A 24,866-nucleotide genomic window follows, 5' to 3' on the forward strand; every position below is an offset into this window, starting at 1 on the left:
TCTAGTGGACACGTTACAGTTGGTATCAGAGCCGACCAACAATGGAATTGTTTTCATAAAATTTCATTGAAAGATGAAGTAAAGGAATTGTTCCTGTCCAAACATTTCCTCATCTTCAATATTGTCTTGCAGAATTATGAAGCATGGAACAAGTTCTTAGTGTTCCAAGTCATGTTTATGACCGCGATGCATTCCACGGATTATCGACAAAGGGTTGAGATGATGAACATCCTAGACCGCATTTACAATCCATCACCTGTGTACGTGGAATGGAGATGGATGGGTGTTTTAGGGATCTATTACATAACTGCCTATCAACCTGCGCACCTTCAAATTAACTTGAAGAGAATCAAGTGGATGGAGGATTTGAAGATCGTAAAGCTGTTCGTCTTTATTGAGGCTCACGCAAACGCGACCCTACAGGTCGGAGGTCGAAGGGTTAACCAGAATAAGTATGTGTACGGGGAAGTGATTCAAAGAATCCCTGCCGACCGAATCAAGGTTTTGGGGCGTCGTGAGAAGAATGGATATCGAAGGAAGAGATACCCTAATCTTCCAATGAACTATCGATTCCTGAAAATCAATGACCCCAATCCGTACTACTACTCAGTTCCTGTAGCTGAATGCAATAATATCTTATTCTCCTCGAATTAATGTATTAACTTGTTCCATCGGCCCAAGAAATAATTGTGCCCTAAAAGGGCTATGCTGATATGAATGGAATAAAACTTTTTCCCGATTGTCTTGACTATGAATATTGATAAAGAAGTAAAGTGAATTGGTCACTTGGCTGAAGGAATACGTGGACGTAGTTTCTGAAGAGTTAACAAAAATGCCCACTTCAAAGAGAAGTAGATCATGAGATCAAGCCAGTAATAGGAGCTGTGCCAATTGTGAAGAGAACCTATAGTATGTCTATATCGGAAGCAATTGAGTTGAAGGAACAACTCAAGCAACTGTTAAACCAAGGCTACATCCGACCTAGCAATTCACCATGGGGAGCCCCAGTTCTATTCCAGAAGAAGAAAGATGGAACACTTCGAATATGTATTGATTACCGTGGGTTGAATCAATCAACGGTCAAGAACAAGTATCCAATTCCTAGAATAGATGAGCTTTTTGATCGCCTTCAAGATGCAAAGATCTTTTCCAAAATTGATCTCAGGTCAAGTTACTATCAAATCAGGATCAAAGATGAGGATATTCCTAAAACGGCCTTCAATACAAGATATGGGCACTTTGAATTCTTGGTTATGTCATTCGGACTTACAAATGCACCTGCCACTTTCAATAGGTTAATGCAGGATATTTTTAGGCCATATCTTGATGATTTCGTGCTTATCTTCTTCGATGACACTTTAGTCTATTCTAAACAGGAAGAAGATCATGGACCTCAACTATGGATTGTTTTGGAGACAATGAGGTCTCATAAGTTGTATGCAAAAATGAAGAAGTGTGCGTCAGATTGAATATCTAAGATTCATAGTATCATCAGAAGGAATATCAGTAGATCCAGCCAAAGTCAGAGATGTGCTTGAATGGCCAATACCAGTATCCGTCAAAGAGATACGTAGTTTTTTTGGCTTGACAGGATGGTATAGGGTCTTTATCAAAAACTATGCTTTGATTGCAGCACCTCTTACTGACTTACTAAAGAAGCAGACTTCTATTACATGGTCAACTCCTGAGCAAAAAAGTTTCGACCAATTGAGGCAATGTTTGGTATCAGCACCTATTCTAAAAACTTCCCGACCTCAATAAGGAGTTCGAGGTAGTAACTGATCCCAGCATTTTTGCCTTGGGGTGTGTTCTTATGCAGGAAGGTCATCCAGTAGCATATTCTTCAAGGAAATTGAAGAGTCACGAAAAGAATTATGCCACGCATGATCTGGAGTTATTAGCTGTCATCCATGCTCTAAAGCTTTGGAGACACTACCTGTTGGGTAACAAGTTTACTCTAGTAACCGATCATAAGAGCCTCAAATGGATTTTTACCCAGAACGAGCTCAACATGAGGCAACGTCGATGGATTGAAGTATTGGAGGAATATGATTTTAAGATCAAGTACCGACCTGGAAAGAAGAATGTAGTTGTTGATGCACTCAATCGCAAGGCATTCCTTAATTCACTAATCTTGCAAAATCCATCAACGGCCAGATCTCTGGCTACAAAGGTATCTATGCCAAGCAACCCTATACTCGAACTAGCTAGAGAGGAAGCATGCCATGACTTAGCTTACCAAGCAATGATAAAAGAAATATCTACCAAGGATCACAATCCGAAGTTGCAAGCAAAGTATCATGGGTTTTCTATTGACAATGGACTTATTTACTATAGAACAAGGCTATGTATACCAGCAAGCCAGTCACTTAAGCAGAAGATATTGTGGGAAGCTCATGATTCCCCTTTCGCCGGACATCCTGGCTATGCAAAAACTCTTAATGCAGTCAGGAAGAGCTATTATTGGGAGAGGCTCAAAGGTGACGTCCTCAAATATGTCACCGAATGTTTGTCTTGCCAACGTATCAAGGCTGAACATGTCATGATGCCAGGGAAATTACAACCCCTTGATATTCCCCAAATGAAATGGGAATTCATCAGTATGGATTTTGTGGTGGGCTTACCCCAAGTCCAAGGAGGATACAACTCCATTATGGTTGTAGTTGACATGCTTACTAAGGTTGCACACCCGATTCCAGTAAAGACAAACTATAAAGCCTCTGACATTGCTAGAGTGTTTATCAAAGAAATATTCAAGCTACATGGATTACCTAGAAGGATCATTAGCGATCGAGATTCTCTTTTCACTTCTCACTTCTGGAGAGCTATCTTTGAAGCTATTGGAACCCAACTCTATTTTAGCACTGCCTACCATCCCCAAACAGATGGACAAACAGAGCGAGTAAATCAAATCATTGAGGATATTCTTAGGGCTTACTGCTGTCGAGAGCCAAAGAGATGGATTCAATACTTGTCGTTAGTAGAATTTGCTTACAATGCTTCTTACCAGCAGAGCATTCAAATGACTCCCTTTCAGGCATTGTATGGTCATGATTGCCGAAGTCCTCTAAATTTTTCAGATCCTACCCTGAGAGTGGAAGCTTCAAGACAAATGTTGGAGGACATGGATGACCAAATAAGGTCAATAAGACAAGACATACAAGCAACCAAAGATAGACAAAAGGCATATGCGGATTTGAAGCGCCAAGAGAGGGTCTTCGGAGAAGGAGACATGGTCTTCATTCGTGTACGGCCGAAAAAGAGTTCTTTATCTCTAGGTAAATGCAAGAAGCTAAGTCCAAGGTATTGTGGGCTGTATAAAATCCTCAAATGCCTAGGACCCAATGCTTATAAATTGCAACTTCCTGATAACCTAAAAGTTCACAATGTATTCCATATTAGTCTCTTAAAAAAGTATGTACCCAACCCAAATCATGTACTTGATGACCAACAAATTGTAATGCCTAGTCAAGGAATCCTTGAACTAAGGCCGGAAAAGATTTTAGATGTCAGGGAGAGACAGTTGAGATCTAGAATCTTGAGAGAATGCCTCGTCCAGTGGAAAGATTATCCCGAAGAGGATGCTACCTGGATGGATGAAAGCTCTCTCAACCTTCAATATCCCCAGTTTATCTCGAGATGAGGACATCTCGATTCTTCTAAGGGGGAGAGAATGTAATATTTCCGCGTACCCCGTACGCAAATATTAACTTGCCGCACGCCGTGTAAACCCTGTGCAAGAGTATTTCCCTACTTCGTGAGTATTGGTAACCTAATCCACACCCTGCACGCTCGAAAATGAGGTCCCACGTCAAAAATTAAAGGCCGGGGTTGAGGACCGAAAAACCGCAAGGGAACAACCGCTTGGGAAGGGTAATAGGATAAATTAAGGCAAATTTTTTTACTATTATCCCTTCCCCCAGCCGATGCATGGCTGGAGGAGAGGGAGTGTGGAGGGGGGATGGCCAAGTGAGGGACTGCATGAGGGGAGTCCTCCACGTGTGTGGAGGCCCTCTTCCCCACCCCCATGCCTATATAAACACCCCCATCAAGGGGGTGTGCTAGAGGGAGAGAGAGGGAGAAGCTGTGGGAGGGTGAGAGCTAGAAGAGGAAGAGGTCGCTGTGCCGACGTAAGGGGAGGAAGGGCCGCCATCGTTCAGGAGCCGCCGCGCTGCCGCCAGCTGCCATAGCCACCGCCAGTCCAGTCCGCCAGTCGCTGCCGCCCTTTCCGCCGGCCAGCTCAGGCTGCCCCGCCACGTGGATCACGACCCCCCCCCCCCCCCCCACGTGTTTCTGTTGAAGCTACAGAAGCTTCTTAGAAGCTTCTTTAGAAGCTTCTAAGGAGGGGGCCTCCTTAAGGCCCCTTCCCACCCCATTTCCAAGAAGATCTCTTCATACCCTTCCCGGACTTTGAAGAGGGGACGGTGAAGCCATAAAGACCCCCGCAAGACCCATCGAAAAGGCTTTCGCAAGAAGATTTTAAAGCCGCAAGCCGTCCGAGATTAAATTCCGTGCCGATTCGAGTTTTCTTGAAAGACTCCTAAAGCCTTTGCCGCAAGCACCATCCCGAAAAGGAAATCTCCCGCATACAAGGATAAAGGCAGAGGTCGGAAGACCGCATTCCGAGGGCCGTCACTCCGTAGACCACAAAGGCAAAACGGAAGTCGAATTTACGACTACGATGGCCCCAAAAAGATCACAAGGTGCGACCGCGGAAGGCTCATCTCCGAATGTACAAGTGGACATCTCCCCGAGCCCACAAGTCCAGGTTCTTTCGAGTTATTCTCGCATGATTGGACGCGCTTAGCTCATAGAGGAAATTGCATTTTTATGTTTAATTTTAATGCATACGGAAATTAGAAAGAAATACATGTGATAAAGCATCTCTTGAACATTAGGCAAGATTGAAAAATATCATGAATTTGAACGATTTATCCACCTTAGAAGGCTAGTGGCATGTAGTTTTTTTTTGGTGCATTATCAAAGTAATGAGTCTAAAATTAGGCAAAGAAATGGAATTTATAAATGCATTCTCTTTCGTCATAGACATGGTAGGAATAAGTGTGTGCCGCACATTAGGCAACATACTTCTCGCAATGATTTCATAGGAAAAGGTTAACCCCATAAGGTATTATTCGAAAAGGAATAATAGAGTACGAAGAAGATCTTATGAAATTGCAAGTAGCATGTAAGATGGAATAAGTTAACACTAGCTTTGGATGAGTTTCATTGACTACTTCGTAGCTAGGAGAATGTTGTGTATTGCGTAATCGTCATGCGAAAAATGACATTCATTAAGAGCCGCATTTAGGAGTCAAAGCATAAGATGCCAAAGTGTAGACAACAAGGTTGTAGGTATGACTATTGATGTAAGACCTGGTAGTCCTAGGAAAAGTTAGTACCCAGATTATCGTGCACTAGAGAAGGATAAAGTTATCATGGACCATGTGTTGCGTAAATACAATAAACCGCATGTTTACGCGAATTGGTGGAGTTATAACTATTGTCCTCCGTTAGATTTAGTTTATTACCTTTAGAAGGATCATCCTTGTCGCAAGACAAGCATAATTGAATTGACTAAACCACAAGGATTCATATGGGCATGATTGAGTCGATATGATAAGTATTCCAAGTGTTAACTAGGGTTAGTGCAATAATAATTCGACCTAGTATTACACTGGTTGCCAAGACAAAACCCGCAGATCTTACCCACGTTCATGAAATGTCGAATCAATTGGATTTTCATACATGAAATGATCTAAGGTTTTATCCTAAGGATCATTCGTTCAAAGTGATGAAACTCCGACGGAGTTGCTTATCTTTAGTACCATGGGCCAACATAATTAGGAATGGGTTGGAGGATACCCTAAACCCTGCTACTCGGCTAGAGGTAATTCCGTGGCCGGAGGACGCCATTCAATGGGTGGAATGATCCCGTGGAATGATGCAACACATGTGCAAAAAGGTTGCAACATTGTATAGACTTGAGGTTTGTCCACAAGAGAGTTTTGTCATCTCTCGAAATGAGGTTGGCAAGTTATTGAAAGAATTTAACTTACAAGAGGATGAGTAATCATCCTGTTACTCACTTTTCTTGGGGAATAATTGCCAAGGAAAAGGAAAGTTAGGTATTTGCCTTGAAGCAAATGACCAGACAATAAACTAAAGCGACATGGTCGCTGGAACCTACCACAACGAAACCTAAAGTATTGGTAGGGTATGACCCCAACCCAAGAATGATAGGAATCTTGCCAAGTTGCAATTGATTCCGGATCGAATGCGGGTTGCATTCGGAGAAAAGGAGTCACTCCTTAACAGTTTGCCAGCTAAACGATCACTGGAAATTGATTGTGCTTGTAACAGTTTAGAAAGCACTGTTTGCATTGTTTGCTCAATGAACTAAAGGATGAGAATATATCTAAATACTTCAGGTTGAAGGCCTGACCTGAAGGGAGTGGCAGCTTCAGTTACCCCCGACTGCCTGCCTGACCCTAACCAAGGGGGTTGTTAGCCGCGCCGGGAACGTGGACCGAACCCGCCGCGAGAGGTCTCTCCGTTGAGTTCTACTTGGAGCAGGAGGACGCTTGGGTGCCAGGGGGGGCTCTGGCTGTAAATCCCTCGCCTTCCGGGCCCTGCACAAGAGGCTAACGTGACTCGGGATTGGATCTCGAGGCCCGCATACTAGTCTACGGGCGGAAGCTTGGATTAGTGATCCCTGGCGGATTACTGGATAGCCTTCGGGCGGATTATGAATACGCCTACGGGCGGGAACTCCTTGTATTTCAAAGATAAAAGGATAAAATGATAATAAAGGAGTTGTTTGACATTGTTTTCCTTATGTCTTGTGATAAGATTACGTGAAGGAACCAGTGCATAACAGGGTTAATCAAAGAAGCTGTTTGTATATGTCAAACTAATGTGGTAGGTAATTACATAACTAAAACAAACTGAGGAAAGTGCGGAGGATGGACCATGGGTCCGTCCTACGGATGGGTGGTCCCGGTTAGCCGGGAACTTTTCTCAAGGTCTTCAACGGACAGAGGATGATCGTCATCACCGAAACAAGTAAGGAGAACGATGACTTGGAGGTACCGATTACCCGATTCAGGCTGTTTTAGGGGAACGGAATGGGACTATGCCTTTTGGCAGAGAGGTCGAGCCTTGCATCCCTCTCGTTTCCCATTCTCCTTGAACCAAGTGTAGCATGAATCCGCTTCAGACCGGGCGTTCTGCGTAAAGTAGTTCGATCAGGTCTGACGCTAGTCGCTGTTAGTAAATGACCAAACAATTCCAGTCGATCCTAGTGGGAACGGCCAGGACGCTTCCGTTACGTGGCAGACGCGGAAAGTCCTAGATTGCAAAACCCGCAACATTCCGTGGGAGTGCCGGGTGGAGTTTTCTAGACAACCTTTCCGATGGACCGCTAAGACGTGTCCTAGAGGATTCTAGTGGACACGTTACACTTTGAGTGGGGTAATAGTTCCAATAGTTTAGGGGCCCTTAACAAATCCAGTTATCTTAATGGTGTAACCCATTTGCAATCCTTCTGCAAGGATGCTCGACTTGCTAGCCTTAAAATTTCCTATATCCATTTTTAATGGGTTAGTAGAGAAAGATGTGGAACTTCACATTAATGAGTTTCAAAAGTTAATGTTCAACTATCGAATCCAAGATGAAGGACATCTTATGATGTTCTTTAATATGATGCTAAAAAGACGAGCTAGAATATGGTATCGCAGCCTAGAAGTTGACACCATAACTACAATGGATTTATTTTTTGTGGCTTTCCTAAGAGAGTTTGCCCTTGAAAGAGGAGGTCAATATTGGCTACATGTTCTCAATGTAACACATCAAGAACCTCATGAGAATGTTCAAGGGTATGCTCAGAAACTAAAAGAAGTATTTCATAAATTACAAACTTCTGCTGCTCAACTATAATACTTTTTGCATGGGCTAGATTTTCATATCTAGGTGCAGTTGAGCAGTGTTGATCTTGCCGACATTGATACGGCTATTACATGAGTAGAGGAGGTAGTCACGATTGCAAATAGCCTACGTCTCTAGGGAACACTTGGTTTTGAGTTTAGGGCTTAATAATAATTTGACGTTAACCAATGTAAGTCAAGGAATACCCATGACCAATTTGAATGGAAGAGGAAGCGTAATGCAAAGTGTGCCTATATTACCAGCTCCCTCTAATGTGATTATGCCGACAACTAGTCAGATGGCTCCACTGAATAATGAAAGTGAAATGACAAACCCTAATGTCGTTCTAATTAATCAACAGTCAATCCCTAATCAATTGGTTAGACCAATTAAATGGCAAGTAGATGATTGCACCTATGATTTTAGTGTGTTAAATGTCCTTGGCGAACTCAAGGATATGATTATTTGATAGAAAGTCAATGCTCAGAAGAGGGTGATCCATTAAGATTCATTTGTAAGTGGTGTGGCGGTCAACACTTTCCAATAAACTCCCCTAATATCATGTGTGACATATATGGGAAGTCCAACCATTTAGCTAGTACTTGCTAGACTAAGATAAGCTCTCTCGAGCAAGGGAGTAAGCAGTTAGGTCCAATAAACCATTGCACACAAGAGAACCATCTATAGTGAGATGAAGGACCAAAACAAATACTACAAAGAGGAAAAGCTACCGTAGATGAGCTTTCGAGTGGTAGTGGTATCAACCTTATCGAAGCTATATATGTTAATGCCACTGAGGCTTCCAATTTGCGAGTTATTATAAGAGTACAAAAGGCTAAAAAAGGTGGCAGAGGATAATGTAAAACCTATTGAGATAAACCCTAAACAGGATAATAAGGGGATGCAAGTCCTTAACCTTGATGTGGAAGCCGGGTCCATTAAAGTGGTTGCTGGAAAAGTCAACCCCAATTAGATGCTACCAAAGAAGAAGCTTAAAGCCAAGAAAGAGGCACCAAAGCATGTTCAATGACCAAGAGAAAGAATGGTCTGGCGGGAGAAGATAACAATTGCTAGTTATAATGATTTTGATTTAGTGAGTTCTCTTTGCGAGGAAAAGTCCGATATGAATCTCTTGTAGTTGATCAAGTTGTCGCTAGGAGTGCGTAAAGAGTTCAAGAAGATTCTTTTCACTAGATATATTGTTGAGCCTTTGGAAATAGCTCGAGTGGAAAATGTTTGGTTTGAACATGCTGAAAAGTATTGCCCAAGGGTAGCATCATATATTGATGGCATATTAGTGGAACATGCCATTGTGTACATAGGGTCCTTTATCAATATCATGAGATCAAAATTGATGGAAAGATTGGGACTAGAAATCCAAAAGGAAGTCTCCACAATTCTCCAAATGACTAATGACAGTTTAAGGCAACCTGAAGGTTGCATTACCAAAGTCTTTCTAGCTATTGCTAATGTGGAATGCATTGTGGACTTTAAGATTATCAGATTTGCAAGGCAGCCAAGCTATCAAGTCTTGTTAGGAAGGCCATCGATCTTGCAATCTGATTGTCAAGTTGATATACTCGTTGGTCGCTTCATCTTAATTGGTATAGGTACCCCATCTGTGATAATAGATGCATATCTTGAGTCTCTTCAAAGTAATAGAGTACCTTTATCTTCATCAAAATTAGATGCATTAGATGATCCATCTAGTAGTGAGACTTCATCAAGTGACGAATCAAAAGAGGGATCCATTATTAAGAGAATGTCTACCAGGTGACTCTAAATGAGAATAAGAAATGCCGATGTGATTGAGCTAGATCTCGGTACATTGGATGATCCATGACCAATTAAATTATGTTCTATGCTCAGTCTGGAAGAAAGGAAGGACTATGTGTCTTTGATCCAAGAATTCCATGATATCTTCGCTTGGAGTTATTATAAGCTGAGGGGTATTCCTCCCAATTTAGTTGTGCATACCATTCCCTTGAAGAAAGATAGCCACCTTGTGTGAGAGAAAGTGAGACATATGCCTTTTGAACTAAGGGATAGACTATTTGAGGAGTTATAAAAATCGCATAAGGCTCACCTAATATTTCTTGGTACAACACAAGGAGTGGTGCTCATTAGGACTTATAAAAGAAAAAGAAGAATAATCAAATCAGATTTTGCATAGATTTTAGGGAGCTCAACAAGTAGATGGTCAAAGATTACTATCCACTATCATTTATTGACCAGATTCTAGATCAGTTGGTGAGTAGAGACATTTATTCATTTATGGATTGCTTTGTTGGATATAACCAAATGGCTATTGTAGAGGAAGACAAGTTGAAAATGACATTTATTACTATATTTGTAACCTTTGCATACCATGTTATGGCATTTGGGGTATGCAATGTGCCAGATTCTTGGCAACATAAAGCTGACAAGACTTTTGGTGATATTTTCCTACAAGAGTTAAAAATCATTATTGATGATCTAGGGGCAGCCACCACAAGGAAGAGATAGCTTGTTATTTTAAGAAAATATTTTAAGTGTTGTAAACATTTCTTCATTTCTCTTAATTCAAGAGTGTTTGTCTTTGGAGTGCGCTATGGATTGCTATTGGACCATGTTGTTAGCTCAAATAATATTGTGATCGATCCTGAAAAGATAAAGGTCATTGTTGCTATGAGTCCACCACGTAATCCTAAAGAAGTATATAGGTTTCTCTCATTATTGGAATACTAAAAAAGATTTATCAATGCACTAGCAGAGAGAATATTTCCACTAATGAATCTACTATCCTTTAATTGTGAATTTGTTTGGATTGACCCATGTTGAGTCTCCTTTGAGGATATGAAGCAAGAACTAGTGAAAGTGCTAGTTGTGAAAGCACTCAAAAGAGGTGATCTCTTCTATATATTTTAACAACCACAATGGATATCATCGATTGCTGTTTAGCCCAGATTTGGGAGGAGAAGTGATATCATCCAATTGCGTTTACTAGTCGTAAATTGGGAATATCCAAGATTAATTACACTTATATGGAGAAGTTGTGTCCTTAGGATGGTATTTGCAACAAAGAAATGAGAAAGAAATTTAGGCATTACATTCTCTATAAAAAGGTGGTATTTTATACATAGGCAAGGGGTTGAGGCTATTGATGAACAAGTTGCAGCCATCTGACCGCCTGGTAAAGTGGTTAATCACTTTTTTAGGAGTTTGATTATGAGATCAAGAGTAAGCCACCGAAGTTGCAAGGCATCATTGAATGTCTTGGAGATTTTAGAGAGCTGAAGGAATTTTTCATTGAAGGTAGTGACCTTGAGGTTCTATTCAAAATTGATAGAACTTCCATTCCATCCTAATATGCTACTATAACACACTATCCATCTACACGAGAGAGTGGAACCGCTTTGTCAAAGACTGAGAAAAGGAAAATTAAATAGCAAGCTTTCAAATTTACATTGATTGCATGAATATTATAGAAAAGGGATTGATGCTATTTATTACCGATATGTTATGTCTAATGAGGTTCCCTTTATCTTGGAAGAGTGTCATGACTCCGCTTGTGAAGGAAATTTTTCTCAATAGTTGACTGCACAAAAAGCTTTAAGAGCCAGATATTGGTGGCCATCCATTTTCCATGATGCATTTGCATATGCCAAGAGATGTGATGTATGTTAAAGGCATGATAGTAGGAAGAATAGAAAGTGCCCCTTGACTCCTATTTTGGCTATACTACCATTTGAGATGTGGGGCATGGATTTTGTGGGTCCCATTATGATGCCATCTTCTACATAGAAGAGGTATATCATAGTGGTAATTGATTATTTTACAAAGTGGTTAGAAGCATGAGTGGTAAGGAAGGACAATGCAAAGGAGATTGCTAGCTTCCTGCTTGAGCAAAGTATTTGCCGATTTGGTCTGCCAAAGGAGTTAGTGTCAGACCGTAGAACCCATTTTCTGAATGAGGTGATTAAGTGCCTAAATGAATCATGGAAGATTAAATACAATAAAATGAAATCTTATAATCCATAGGAAAATAGGCAGGGTTGAAAGTACCATAAACAACTTGTGGGTATTCTATCGAAGATAGTGTTAGAGAAGAAACGAGATTGGGATAAGAAGCTATAGGTGGATATGTGGGCGTATAATAAGACCTTTAAGTGAGCTACCGGACACACCCCATTCAAGTTATTTTATGGCGAGGAGTGCATACTACTCCCAGAGGTCAAGTTACCAACTATACGATTTGCAATTGACCATTCTTTAGGGAACAAAGATGTACTCTTTGAGCACTCACTACAAGATATAGGCCTTATACCGATGTTTAAAGCGATGAAAATGCAAATAACAAAAATTTTCCCCCATCGTCGCAAAAAGCATCGTTATTGGTGACGCCATAGAACAATCGAAATTATTGTTAAATGCGATGCTGATACCGATGCCAATATCGACACTGATAGCGACGTACATAACGACACCAATAATGACGCGAGCAGTAAAATTTACGATGCTTTATGAGAGCCATACAAAATAGTTTCTGCACTACTGTATACAATGCGCTTGCAAACAAAAACAATGTATACTGAAATCATACAACTGATACATGAAATAGATACATGATCACATAAAAAGTGATTGGTATAATTATGATAGGATATCACTAATACATAGAAAATGTCTACATAGATCAGGCGACTCAAAAATAAAGGTGTGTGAGCTCCAGGGATCCAAGGGTGAGCTACAAATCCTCGTTCCTCGAAAGCTCGTCCCGCCCAAAGGAGCATCAAATGGACTCTGCAGAAAAAGAAACAATACATCAATCCACCATACAATAATGCATTCAAATATCTCATGGTAACTACGGACAAGAAAGATGAGTGACTTACAGGGCTGCCGCGTCTATACAATCGGTCGATCAATGCAGTGAGACTGTGCCTCTCTGCATATCGAGTGTCAAGGCCAGTTGGATCGTGATTTGTACTAGAGTGCTGCAAAGAAAACAAAATGCTAATTGTTGGAAACATGATTGTCAATACAAAGAATATTTCAAAGCAATAAACAAGCAAAACAAAAGAAAAACTTACAAAGTCCTCCAAATATGTCATGTGGTCGCCACTCCCAAGATGATGGACCACTCCGGCCTCGAGCCGTGCCCTCGCCACCTCGCGCTGCTGACTCCAACGTCCTGGAGAATCTGTAGCCTCCTCCCTCAATCGGTGTCAATCGTCTGCATCTAACCACTCGGGCTTTGCAGCCCCACTCTTAATTGCCTTGCGTCGGATCGTCTATGTGACATGTATGCATGCATGCAATCCATCATCCAGCCCGTAAAGAATCTATCTACTGCGGCTAGCATTGGAAACTCCTCGTGCAAGGATGCTACTATGCAGTCCTTGCTCCCCTCTAGCATGTTCTTCCAATGATCCAAGACGTTATGCCGAAAAACTTGTTCGCACAACTCTCTCATGCGAGCCATCACCCTCCTCCCCTCATCATTCATGATGATGGCTCTTGACCTACTATCGACTAGATATCCATAACCCCGTGGAGTCTGCCTAAGATGGGTCCTCTCCCAATCTGCGTCCACGCTCTTGGGCATATCCAGGAGACCCCTGTGCATCCTATGTATCGACGGGGGTAATATCTCTCGGAGTGGCACCCACAGGGGTGCCACTTGCTGGACGGCTACGCAAAAGTCGGAGTAACTGGAGTAGACGTCCCCACAGGTGTGACAAATCCTGGAGGTGATGCAGCTTTAGCTGAACGACGAGACGGAGACACCACGTTCGTGTCTCCACAGCATCCACCTGAGCCTGAGGCATGCTCCCTAGAAGGGCCACGAGAGCGAGGAGTCGCACCTGTATCCCGTGTCGACCGCGGGCTCACTGCCTTTGTATCTCTATAGCATCCCCCTGATCCCGATGCACTCCCTCCCTCTGGCCCAAGTCGTGAGCGCCGAGCTCGTCTGCTCGAAGCCGAAGCATCCGATTGCGCTGAAGCAGATCTAGTAGAGTGCTCTGACGAAGACCGAGGCAAATCCGAGGCAAATCCTAGTCTGCCATCTCTTTGAATCTGGTGATTTGGTCTGGAGACATGCATGCGAAGATGTCCTGTAACTCCTCATCGCTCATCCCTCGACTCATCCTGAAAATGTCACCAGCACAGACAAAAAATGATGTTAGAATAATCAATTTAAATCATACAAAGCACAGTAATATAAATCATTTAAAAAAAATCTCACTTAAAATGCATATCTTATGTACCCTTATAAGCGATTGGTCAACGAATTGAGTAAGTGGATGCTCCAAGTATGAAGTATCCTATGGTCCCATGTTAATCTCCTGACACAACTCTGCATACACTGGAAGGTTGATAGACATGTCACCACAAAAGAATGAGTCCGCCTCGTTCTCAAAGAACACTCTCCCTCTCTCATTCCCTCTCTCTCTTCCTCTCTTTCTCTCTCATTTCCTCCCCCTCTCTCTCCCTCTCTTTAATTTCACTTTCTTTCTCCCTCTCCCTCTCCCTCTCACATTATATACAAATTATACAAAAATTAAATAAATAAGAGAGAGAATACACTCTCCCTCTCTCTCGTTCTCTCATTTCATCCCCCTCCCTCTTCCATTTCCTCCCTCTCACTCTCCCTTCCTCCCCCTCTCCCTCCCTCCCCCATTTCCTCCCTCTCCATCTCTTTCTCTCTCATTTCCTTCCCATCCCTCTCCCTCTCCCTCTCCCTCTCTCATTTCCTTCCAATCCCTCTCCCTCTCCCTCTCCCTCTCCCTCTCCCTCTCTTTCTCTTTCTCTTTCTCTCCCTCTCTCATTTCGACCCCCCTCCCTCTCCCTCTCTTTCTCTTTCTCTTTCTCCTCTCTCATTTCCTCCCCATCCCTCTCCCTCTCCCTCTCCCTCTCCCTCTCCCTCTCCCTCTCTCGTTTCCTCCCCCCTCCCTCTCCCTCTCTTTCTCTTTCTCTTTCTCTTTCTCTTTCTCTTTCTCTCCCTCTCTCTCGTTCTCTCATTTCATCCCCCTCCCTCTTCCATTTTCTCCCTCTCCCTCCCTCTCCCTCTCCCTCCCCCCCCTCCCCCTCCCTCTCCCTCTCTTTCTCTCTCATTTCCTCTCCCTCTCTCAATATATATACACAAATTATAGAAGAAAAAGGGAGAGGGAGAGAGAGAATGCACTCTCCCTCTCTCATTTCCTCCCTCTCCCTCTCCTTCTCCCTCTCTTTGTCTCTCTCCCTCTCTCATTTCCTCCCCCTCCCTCTCCCTCTCTTTCTCTTTCTCTTTCTCTTTCTCTCCCTCCCTCTCCCTCTCCCTCTCTTTCTCTCTCATTTCCTCTCCTAAACAAGCAAAAGAGAAAGAAAATTAAACCCTAAACAAGCAAAAGAAGGAGAGAATGGACTCATTGATGAGATATGGCGAGGGTTTGGCGGCTCCTCTTCACGATGAAGGCTCCTCCTCTCCTTCACGAATGACGGCGGCAACGACGGCTGCGGTGGCGGTGGTGGCAAGCCTTCTTCCTCTCCCTCTCTCACGACGGTCGCTCTCTCTCTTGCTCTCCCTCTCAAAATGATCGACGAAAATGCGCGAAATGAACCCGCGCTCAGTTTTGGCCTGTTTTTTTCCTTGTGGGGTATCGCTATTTGCGTTGCAAATGTGATACAGATAGCGACGCAAATAGCAATGCTGCTACCTGCATCGCTACCCGTCATCGCTATAGGTTTAAATCCTTGTAGTGACTTTACAACTTTAACACACCTTGATGAGCTTAAATTGCAAAGTTTATTGTTATATCAAGGGGTAGCTAAGCATCAAATGAAGTATCTGCATGATTTAACAGCAAATAAGTATATCTTCAAGAAAGGACAGTTAGTTTTATACTATGATACACGTAGAGAGTTGTTTCCTAGGAAACTAGAGCCTAAGTGGAATGGTAAAATAGTTAGAATTGGAAAAAATAAGTCCACATCATTACTAGTAGATTTGTAGGGAGTGGAGGTAAAAAAACAATATTAAATAATATTAAACATTATTTCTTTAGGTATATTGATGAGATAACTATCGTGTAGGTCAGTGCTGAACTGATTTGAAATTTGCAAGAGAGGCTAAAAGTTGATTGATGGGGCAACTAGTTTCCTGGTTCTGTTGCGTCTAGACTTGGTCTCAGCGGCATTGCTTGTGGCGCAGTGGCTTTGGCTGACTTAGGTTGAGGTGGCGACATTGGCACGCTCATGCTGGAGAGATCATCGATCTCGTCCTCTATGATGGGTTCAGCATCTTTGAGATGCTGTTGAGTCTCCCTCACCCATTCCTTCACCTTTTCTATGGCCTCAAGGAAGACTTGTTTGGTGGAGCAAGGGTTATAAAGTGATTAAGCAAGAGAAAGGGACATTTGTTTGGGAGATCAAAGTCTTCTGCCATCATTGTTTGAGGATTTTGACAAGCATCCTGAAAGCGGAATTTTGGTGCCGGAAAGTGCTTAAAAATAGCTAAAAATTATGAATATCAAGGGAAAAATATTCACCGTCAAAGGCGGCGGCTCGATCTAGGACAATTTTAAGCGTCAAAGTGCTCTAAAGGTGCTTGAGCGACACTTGTTGATTTTTCATAATTTTTCAGACAGTCGTGCAGGTTGACATGAGCTACTAGCCAATGCGGGATGCTAAGTCGGACGCCCAGGATTTTTCAGAGCTCGATTCCGAGTCCGGACGGGAAAATGGCCAAGGAAACGGTCAAGATGCGAAGGGGTGGACAAAATTTGGCCAAAATGGGCAAGTGACGTTTGAGAGCCCAACTTTTAATGTGGCATGAAAGTTTCATGCAATAGAGGAGAAGAAAACGTGAGGAGAGATGGCGCCATCTGCACCCGAAAATTGCGCTCTATGGGTGGATCTTCAATCTCCAACATCAATGCAACCCATGCAAATGATCATTGCCCTTGCTTCCCTCCTGAATGCTGACTCTATCACCGCCCTTCGCTCGCGCAATGATGGTCTCTTTGAAGATCTCTGATTTCAGTCTTTCTCTCTCCTCCCCCTCTCTCTTCTAAAGGCAAGTTCATGTGGGAAGAAGAAGGAAGAAGAAAGAATGGTGGAGGCTTGTCCGGCATGGATCGGATTGCTACCCGGCCTGGAAATGGTGATTTGTGATTGTCATGAGCATGAAGTGCTGCTGATTTTCAGATTTGCAGCCATGGACATGAAACCCGAAACACGCAAATAAGCGGTAATTCAATTTTTTCAAAGGAAATTTGAGATTTCATGGCTTTTGATTGATAAAATGTTGTTCATGTGGGCTAAAAATTGTTTATGTTGTTGTTTTCCATGAGTACTTGTTGATCATAATCAGAAAATCAGAAAAATATGCATCTTATGGCTCAAAATAATACACTAAAACACGTAAAATATGGAAAATCAAGGAAAAATGATGGTTTTGAGCATAAAAATGGAAAAATGAATAGGAACACCAACTAAATTTTCATTTTTGCTACAAGAAGGAACTAAGGGCCATAGCCCATAACCTATTTTGAATTTTTAGTAATTAAATAATGCATAAAATAAGGAAAAATATAAGGAAAATAGAGAAAAATCACTAAAAATAGGGGAAAAATGCATTTTGGGTGTGGAAAATTAATGAAAATTAAGAACAATGTTTGTGAATGGTTGTGGGGACTGAATCATGAGGATTTGCCTCAGTTCAACCCCACCTTCTTATTCTAGTGTGTGTTTCCCGCTTTTTACACATAAAATGATGGCAAAATGCCTTATAAATCTATACAACGATGCAACATTTGATCGATGGGAGAGTAGAGTGGTTAGAATGTGTCTAAATGCGAAGTAAGATGATGAAAAGATTGTTGCCTTGTGTGCATGCCATATAGGTCGGTGAATAATTATAAAATAAGGGCCTAGTAGCACGAGGGTTTCCTCGGTGCTAGGTTCGTGCAATGCCGCATAAGAACGGTAGTTGAAAATCATTGAAAAGATGTTTTTCGCATGTGCACAATATTGATTTCATAACTACTTGAGCACTTAGCATCCACAATATGCATAAATCATGGAAATATTTAAAGGTATCATAAATCCTAGATGCACAGCAATTGTTTTCATTAGGACCTTGACCCACGTTGAGTGAGAGACAGGATACCCTAAGCCATAGGCTAGTCGTGGGGTCTAGGGAAAAGAGAAGTAAGGACAATGGTACATTCCTGTATACGATTAAATGGTACCTTGAGTGGATTTTGTGCGACATGTTTATATGTTGAGCGACGCATCGAGGGGCCAATCCCCAAGGTGTAGGAGAGTCACAGAGGGGTGGCGGCACTCAGCCATTGGAGGACCCCCTATGTCTGTGCTTCGTGCCATTAGGCAATGTGTAAGGGACTCCCTCTGAGGAGTAGTGGGTGAGAGAAGAGTGGACTACAAACGACGTAATACAAACGCAAGACATTTAGGAAGGCAATGTATGTGTCATCAGCGCTCTTGGCCGCGAGGCCGTGGGGTTGTTGAACGTGTGTGATAGAGGTCCGGCTAGTGCACGGCCCGTTCTAGGTTCCATCAGTGGTGCGTTTGCCGGGAGCCGCTTAAAAGTGGCGGTCCTCGAATCCTGGTTGTCTAGGGAACAACTTGCAGTTTATGCCAAAGGATACTGAGATTGATCCGTTATTTAACGATAAGCATTGTCTAGCAGAAATCCAAAAGCAAGAAAGAGATGAAAGAGCTAGGCGATGTGTTGAAATTTTTAGGAGATATTCCCCTCAGCGTAGCGGTGTTGAACCCTTACGAGGGAGTGGATCTAGTGGTCTTGGGGCCACAAGCAGTAAGTTAGGAGAAGGTGGAAGCCCTAGTGCTCCCCTTCCTTCCATAAGCCAGTCTACATCAAGTGCGGGAGGTGTAACCCCACCTTTCCTTATTCCTAGTGCAAATCCAATCCTCGTCATGGTGCAACCTATTGCAATTCCTGCAGGAACGACGGATTTGCCGGCTCTAGGTTACCCGCTACCCATTTTTAATGGGTTAGTTGAGGAAGATGTAGAACTCCACATTAGGGAGTTTCAAAAGCTGATGTTTAACTGTCGCATTCAAGAAGAAGGACATTTAATGATGTTCTTCAACATGACTCTCAAAGGAGGAGCTGCCATATGGTATCATGGTTTAGAAGCCGGAACCATATTGAATATTAATGCATTTTATGGAGCTTTTCGAAGGGAGTTTGCCCCTGAAAGGGGTGGGCAATATTGGTTGTGTGTACTCAACGTGACCCGCCAAGAACCACACGAGGATATTCGTGCTTATGCGAAGAAAATAAAAGAGGTTTTCCGTAAGTTGGACACCTCTATTCCTATCCCCGCAGCTGCCCAATTGCAATATTTCCTACATGGTTTGGACTTTAACATCCAATTGTAGTTGAGTAGTGTCCCCTTGGGGGATATAGATACTACCATTACACGAGCACAAGAGGTGGAATCCCGACTACAAGCAGCCTATGCTTCTCGAGGCAATTCGAATATGGGTTTAGTATTGGGAAACAATATGGCGATGGCCAATGGCAGTAGTGGCCAAGGGATAGCGATGGCTAACCCTAATGGGAGAGGGAACATGATGCAGAATGCCCCTTTATTACCAGCTCCCCCTAGCATGTCGATGCCTACGGGCAGTCAAATGACTCCAAATGGTGGAGGTCAAGCGGTCAATTCTAATGCCATGCCTGTGGCTCAACAACCAGTGCCTAATCGAATTGTTAGGCCGATGGAACGACATGGTAATGACCAAGGCTATGAGTCGAGCTCTTCCAATGTTCTTGGTGAGGTTAAGGACATGATGAAGCATTATACCGACATGATTACGGAGCAGTATCGACAAATAGCCGTTGATGTCAACTTTCTTAAAAAACAACAAAATTTGATAGGAAGTAGATACCCAGATGAGGGTGCACCTTCGAGGTTTAGTTGCAAATGGTGTGGTGGGCAGCACTATCCAAGAAATTGCCCAAATGTTAAGTGCGACATTTGTGGAAAATCCGGCCATTTAGCAGTTACTTGCTGGAGTAAGATCAGTTCCCTCCAGCGAGGTAGTCGGCAACTAGGGCCTGTTAATCATCGTGCCCAAGGAAATGATTCCCAGCGAGAAGATGGGCCTAAACAAATACTTCAACGACCAAAGACTACAGTGGAGGAGCTACCTAGTGGTAGTGGGGTTAGTTTGATTGAGGCTGCACGCATTAATGATGCTGAAACCTCTAATCTGCGAGCTGTTCTTACAAGAGGTCAAAAGGGTAGAGAGGCCGACAAGGATAAGCCTGTCGACGGAAGATAATACCATTGCCCCAGTCTTCTATGACTCTCGTATTGTGCATCCAGGATCGGCCTAGTAGGATGTCATAGTCTACTCCCTTCATGACTATGAAATCTACAAAGAACTGAATCCTCGCAATCTTCACTGGCCAATTTTTCAACACTTCGAATAGCTTCACCTTCATTCCATTTTCTAGTGTGGCGTTAAATCTAACAATCTCGACTGGTGGGTTGCCCCAAGTTTGGAGTACCGCATGACTTAGCACACTTACTCCTGCCCCTGTGTCCAAGTTTCTCTTCTTGGTGATGTCCCCCACTGCTAAGACTGGTAGAACTGCATGCATTTTCGTGCCTTTCCAAAAGGCATTAATGTGTAGAGATTTGGGCATGGAGTGCAGTGTCAGACTCGGTATTTGAGTTTCTACATCATGCTCAGGTAAATCTGTGGCATCTGGCTCATTTGGTTTTTCAACCCACTACTTCAACTCTAGCCATAGCTTTGGGTGTTGCCTAAGTAGGTCACCCAAGCTTAGAGTTACAAGGGTGGTCACCAATGTAATGAGGAGGTTTCTAGCCACTTGCCTCTCTCCTAACTCCACCATTCTTGGCCAATGGCCTTGACTGGCTTGGTGGCCCAAAGCATTTAGGCTTTTTTTAGGTGGCCCAACTTGTCGTGCCGTCGCCTCCCTTGATCTTGGTCGTGGGGGAGAGATTGGCATGCTTATGCTTGAGGTATCATCAATCTCATCCTCTAGTATAGGTTCAGCATCCTTTAGGTGTTCCTAGGTCTCCTTCACCCACTCCTTCACCTTCTTGATGGCTTGTATTGAGAAATCAAATGATGTATGCCCATAGAGGCTCAATGTGTGCCCAAAAGTGGCTTGCCCATAAGTGGCTTTGTATGGAAGATATGAGAAAATATGTATACTCTAGAAGCTCTAAGGAGAGATGCCCTGAATCCCATAAGCACAGTGAGGAGGAGTGGTACTATCCAAAAATCTATATAACCATGTACTTGACACTCATTCATAATGCAATGGACTATTAGTTTGAGTAACTCAAGACTGTCTTTATGAGTCCAAGCTAATCTATCTTGGAACCTAATGTATCCTGTGTTTGAGTTGCATCCACCGTAGCTTAACTAGGTCTAGATCTGTGTTTCTCAATAGCTTCGAGTTGGCACTTCGGGTTGGGGTACTCCCCACCTTAGCACTAGCAAGTTATCGAATTATCTAGGTTTGAAAAATCTCTTAATGAAGAGATTTTTTAAGCCATTGAAATCAGTATGCTCTGCAACGTCTAGACTCGTGTAGCAGGTCTGACCCTTATCGCCTAAGCACAATTCGAAGGCTTGGGAGTGTGTGTAGGAACAGTGAGGCCGTTGGCCTTGCAGACCTGCTCGAACTGTTCCATAAAGCTGTATAGGTCGTCAGTAGCTTTATATTTGCCTAGTTTTTTTGCTACCATAGGGATTCTCAATTGGCTCTTGGAGCCTTGGTTGACTCCTAACCTTGTAAGTAGAAATGTTACCAATGCTGCAATGCTTCATTCTATGACCGTGTTATCTAGCAATCGCTTTGTCAGGAGCTTGCTTAATGTGAGATCATCTTCTAGTGCTCTCTCACTCTTTGACCAACTCCTACCTGCTAGTTCTCTCTCACTCTCTGACCAACTCCTACCTGCTAGGGCTCTCTCACATTTCTAAACTCTAGTGTAAGTTCCTAGTTTGCTGGTCTTGGTTGTATGCGGCTAGGCGTTGCAGAGCCCTATGAGCCAACTTCCTCTCCTTCTCTAGGTCTGTTATGATGTCCTCTACTGATCTACCATAGTGTTCTAGTTCGGGTTCGAGTATCGTATTGGTTCACTAACTGTTGCACAACCTCAAGAAAGTCTCCCAACTTAAGCTCCTCGTCACTTCCATAATGACATGAGCTGCCTCCTTCCATGTTTAGGACCTCTTGTTTTGCCAAGTTGTCGATCAAGTTGATAAGGCCGGGCAGATCCACTTCTGTGATATTGCATGCCCTTGTTGCATTCAGTTTTTAGGCTATGTCCTTTGCTTGGTCCTACTCTTTGGGGACTTAATCTCCCTTCCATGTCCTTGGGTCTTTTCTTACTAGTGTGTTCCTTCGAGCGTTTAAGTCTGGGTGTGTTCCTTGTTACTTACAACCAGTCCTCATTTTACCCTCACTCTGTGTATGCGTGTGTGTATGTGCTCTTTTCTGAGCACTATGCAAAATTAGGCTTTTAGCTTTTCTCCATCGTCCTTTGTGGGCTGGAATTCAGAGTGAGTGAGAAGACAAGTGCCTAAACGACTTTATCGCTCTTGTCATGGGTTTAGTTCAATGGGCTTATATGCCTGATTTAGCCATCCCTGCTGATTTGTAGGGTTCATTGCTAGTCTCCCCACCCAGTCATGACTTGGTAGTGCTCTTAGACTCCACTTTATGCTACTATCGATGGGCAGAAACGCTAGATGATCAGCTAGTGTTGCCTCTATGCTCGAGTCTCTCCGAATGGCCAAGAGCCGAATCAATACAAAGTCTCTACTGAATTTGTAAGAACTCTTCCTCTGTAGGTAGCTCCTCCTTTTCATATTTCATGATCTAATTATACATAAATGCAAGGCTATAGAGTTGTCTTGAAAAATTTAACCCTCAATATCAAGAATTCTAGCAGTTATTATTCATAACCTATAAAATTCTTATAATTTTAGCCCCATCCTACAAGGATTTCTAAGCAATAATCTTCTCCGAGATAAAAAGATGTTGAATATAATTTAGCAATACATATCTCTTTTTGTTGATGAGGTAAGTGAAAAGTGTTGGTACAGAATCAAGAAGACCTTTTTCAATGTTTGCACTCAAATCTATCTTCTTTTCTTCTACTTTTGTAACTTTGTCACTTTTAAACAAAGCAACATCAAATCCCTACATTAGTTAGTTCTTAACATCCTCCTAAAATATTTTCCCCTTGTCTTCAACCTCTTTATCTTTGCTTGCAATATCCTCTATGTTCTTCTCTTGTACTCTATGTAAAGAACAACTATCCATGTACTGAAGATAGATAAGAAGTCCAACATCATTGTGGATATTGATGTTAATTCTGATGAAAACGGCAATTTGTTTTCCACTTATTCTTGAACCCCTCATCAATAAGGCTAAATCTTGTTTGCGAAGTTATTCTAGTAGCATTGGTAGCTTCTACTACATCACTGTAATGGACAAATCCCTCAATCTCTAGGCCCTGCACATGTCTATCATAACACTCCATATAATCCTTCAATTTGTCTTCAAGATCCTTCAAGAGCTCTTGCAAATCAAATGGAACATTAGCATATCTTTGATGTTAATGAATCTGGATGAATTTTCAATTGCATGGAGAAAATTAAAGAGTTTCTCATCACACGTATCCTCTAGATTCTCTTTCTCCATTCTCTCTAGAGAAATCTTCATTTTAGTCATCCTGATTACTCATCACAGAATCAAATTCTGAAACAAGACAAGTTTAGGAATACAAAGTATCGATCCACGTTTTCTTATATCCAAATAAGCAACTTAAATTTGTGTAAGTTGGTGCATGTAGAACATCAGAACCACATCATTTTACATATGCACAAGATCAAAGTAAGATCGCTAGAAAAATTCCATCCATACCTTTATGCCATTTTTGGCATTTTGACATTTTCTGAAGTACTCACTCTTGGCTTTGAACTTTACTATTTTGATGTGAAGTATGCTCCTCAAGGGAACTTCAGCAAAGCTTCAATGTCCTCTTCCTCCTCTTGGACCACCAAACACAAAACTATGGGTCCAAATTACACTTTATTCTACTCGTTTCTTATGTCTAAATCCATCTATCATACTCTAATTTTGCAAATGTTTGCATAATATATCATACATGTTTAAAAACAACTTAGTTACTACTTATAATTGGATAGCTTTAGCTATGCTAAGGGTCAAATCAAAAGAGGGTTGCCTTATGAAACACAAGTTGATTGTTCAAGTAGTGAATCAGGCATCATATTTCGTGTTTCATCGAGCATTTGTGATTTTTGATTTGAATACTTATGGAATGCAATAACAAAGGTTAGAGGGGATTTGTGGATCATTATTGCATTTAATTCAACAAAAAATGAATAATTGAATTGTTTCACAATATAAATAACATATTCAATCATTCTCAATGTCTTAAAATAGCTGATTCAATCATTTTTCAATGCTTGTGCACCAAAAAATGACAAATAGAAGATTGTTACCTTAGAAATGTATTGCTTTCTGAGAATGAATGGGTTTTGTTAGGAGCACACGTACTCTCGTCTTTTCCTATGCACAAAGTACCTGGTTGTGGGAAAGAGAAAAACATATGTAGAAGGAAAGTTTGTGTAAACACTAGCCTAGCTTCATGTATTTATTTATCAACAATCGTCATGCACTATTTCAAAAAGGTTATATTTAAACTAGAATGAAAGGCCTAGGAAATTTTCCTTTCACTTGAAAAGTAATGCCATAAAAGTGTCATAACGTGTAGAAATATTAGTGACATGTGGCCCAAGTTTTAAGGTGATAACAATATATTTGCAACATATGTGAAGTAAATTGTGTATTGTACTTTGAGAAAAATTTATTTTAAAAAGAATTTTTGAACCACAAAGTGAATTTT

At 42.1% G+C, this 24,866-nt stretch overlaps 1 long non-coding RNA gene across 1 annotated transcript; it reads right to left on the reverse strand.

Annotated features, from left to right (window-relative positions):
* Positions 1 to 12,423: 12,423 nt before the first annotated feature.
* Positions 12,424 to 24,517, reverse strand: LOC148029239 (uncharacterized). Its single transcript, XR_015692395.1, has 5 exons — positions 24,463 to 24,517; positions 14,178 to 14,275; positions 12,999 to 14,058; positions 12,801 to 12,902; positions 12,424 to 12,708 (listed from the first exon to the last, which is right to left on the reverse strand). It is a non-coding gene; the product is annotated as an uncharacterized LOC148029239 (long non-coding RNA).
* Between the last annotated feature and the right edge of the window lie 349 nt (positions 24,518 to 24,866).

The sequence above is a fragment of the Lygodium microphyllum genome, chromosome 11 (assembly GCF_053477565.2).
Source record: "Lygodium microphyllum isolate KBCC chromosome 11, Lygodium_microphyllum_v1.1.10, whole genome shotgun sequence".
Taxonomy (NCBI): Eukaryota; Viridiplantae; Streptophyta; class Polypodiopsida; order Schizaeales; family Lygodiaceae; genus Lygodium; species Lygodium microphyllum.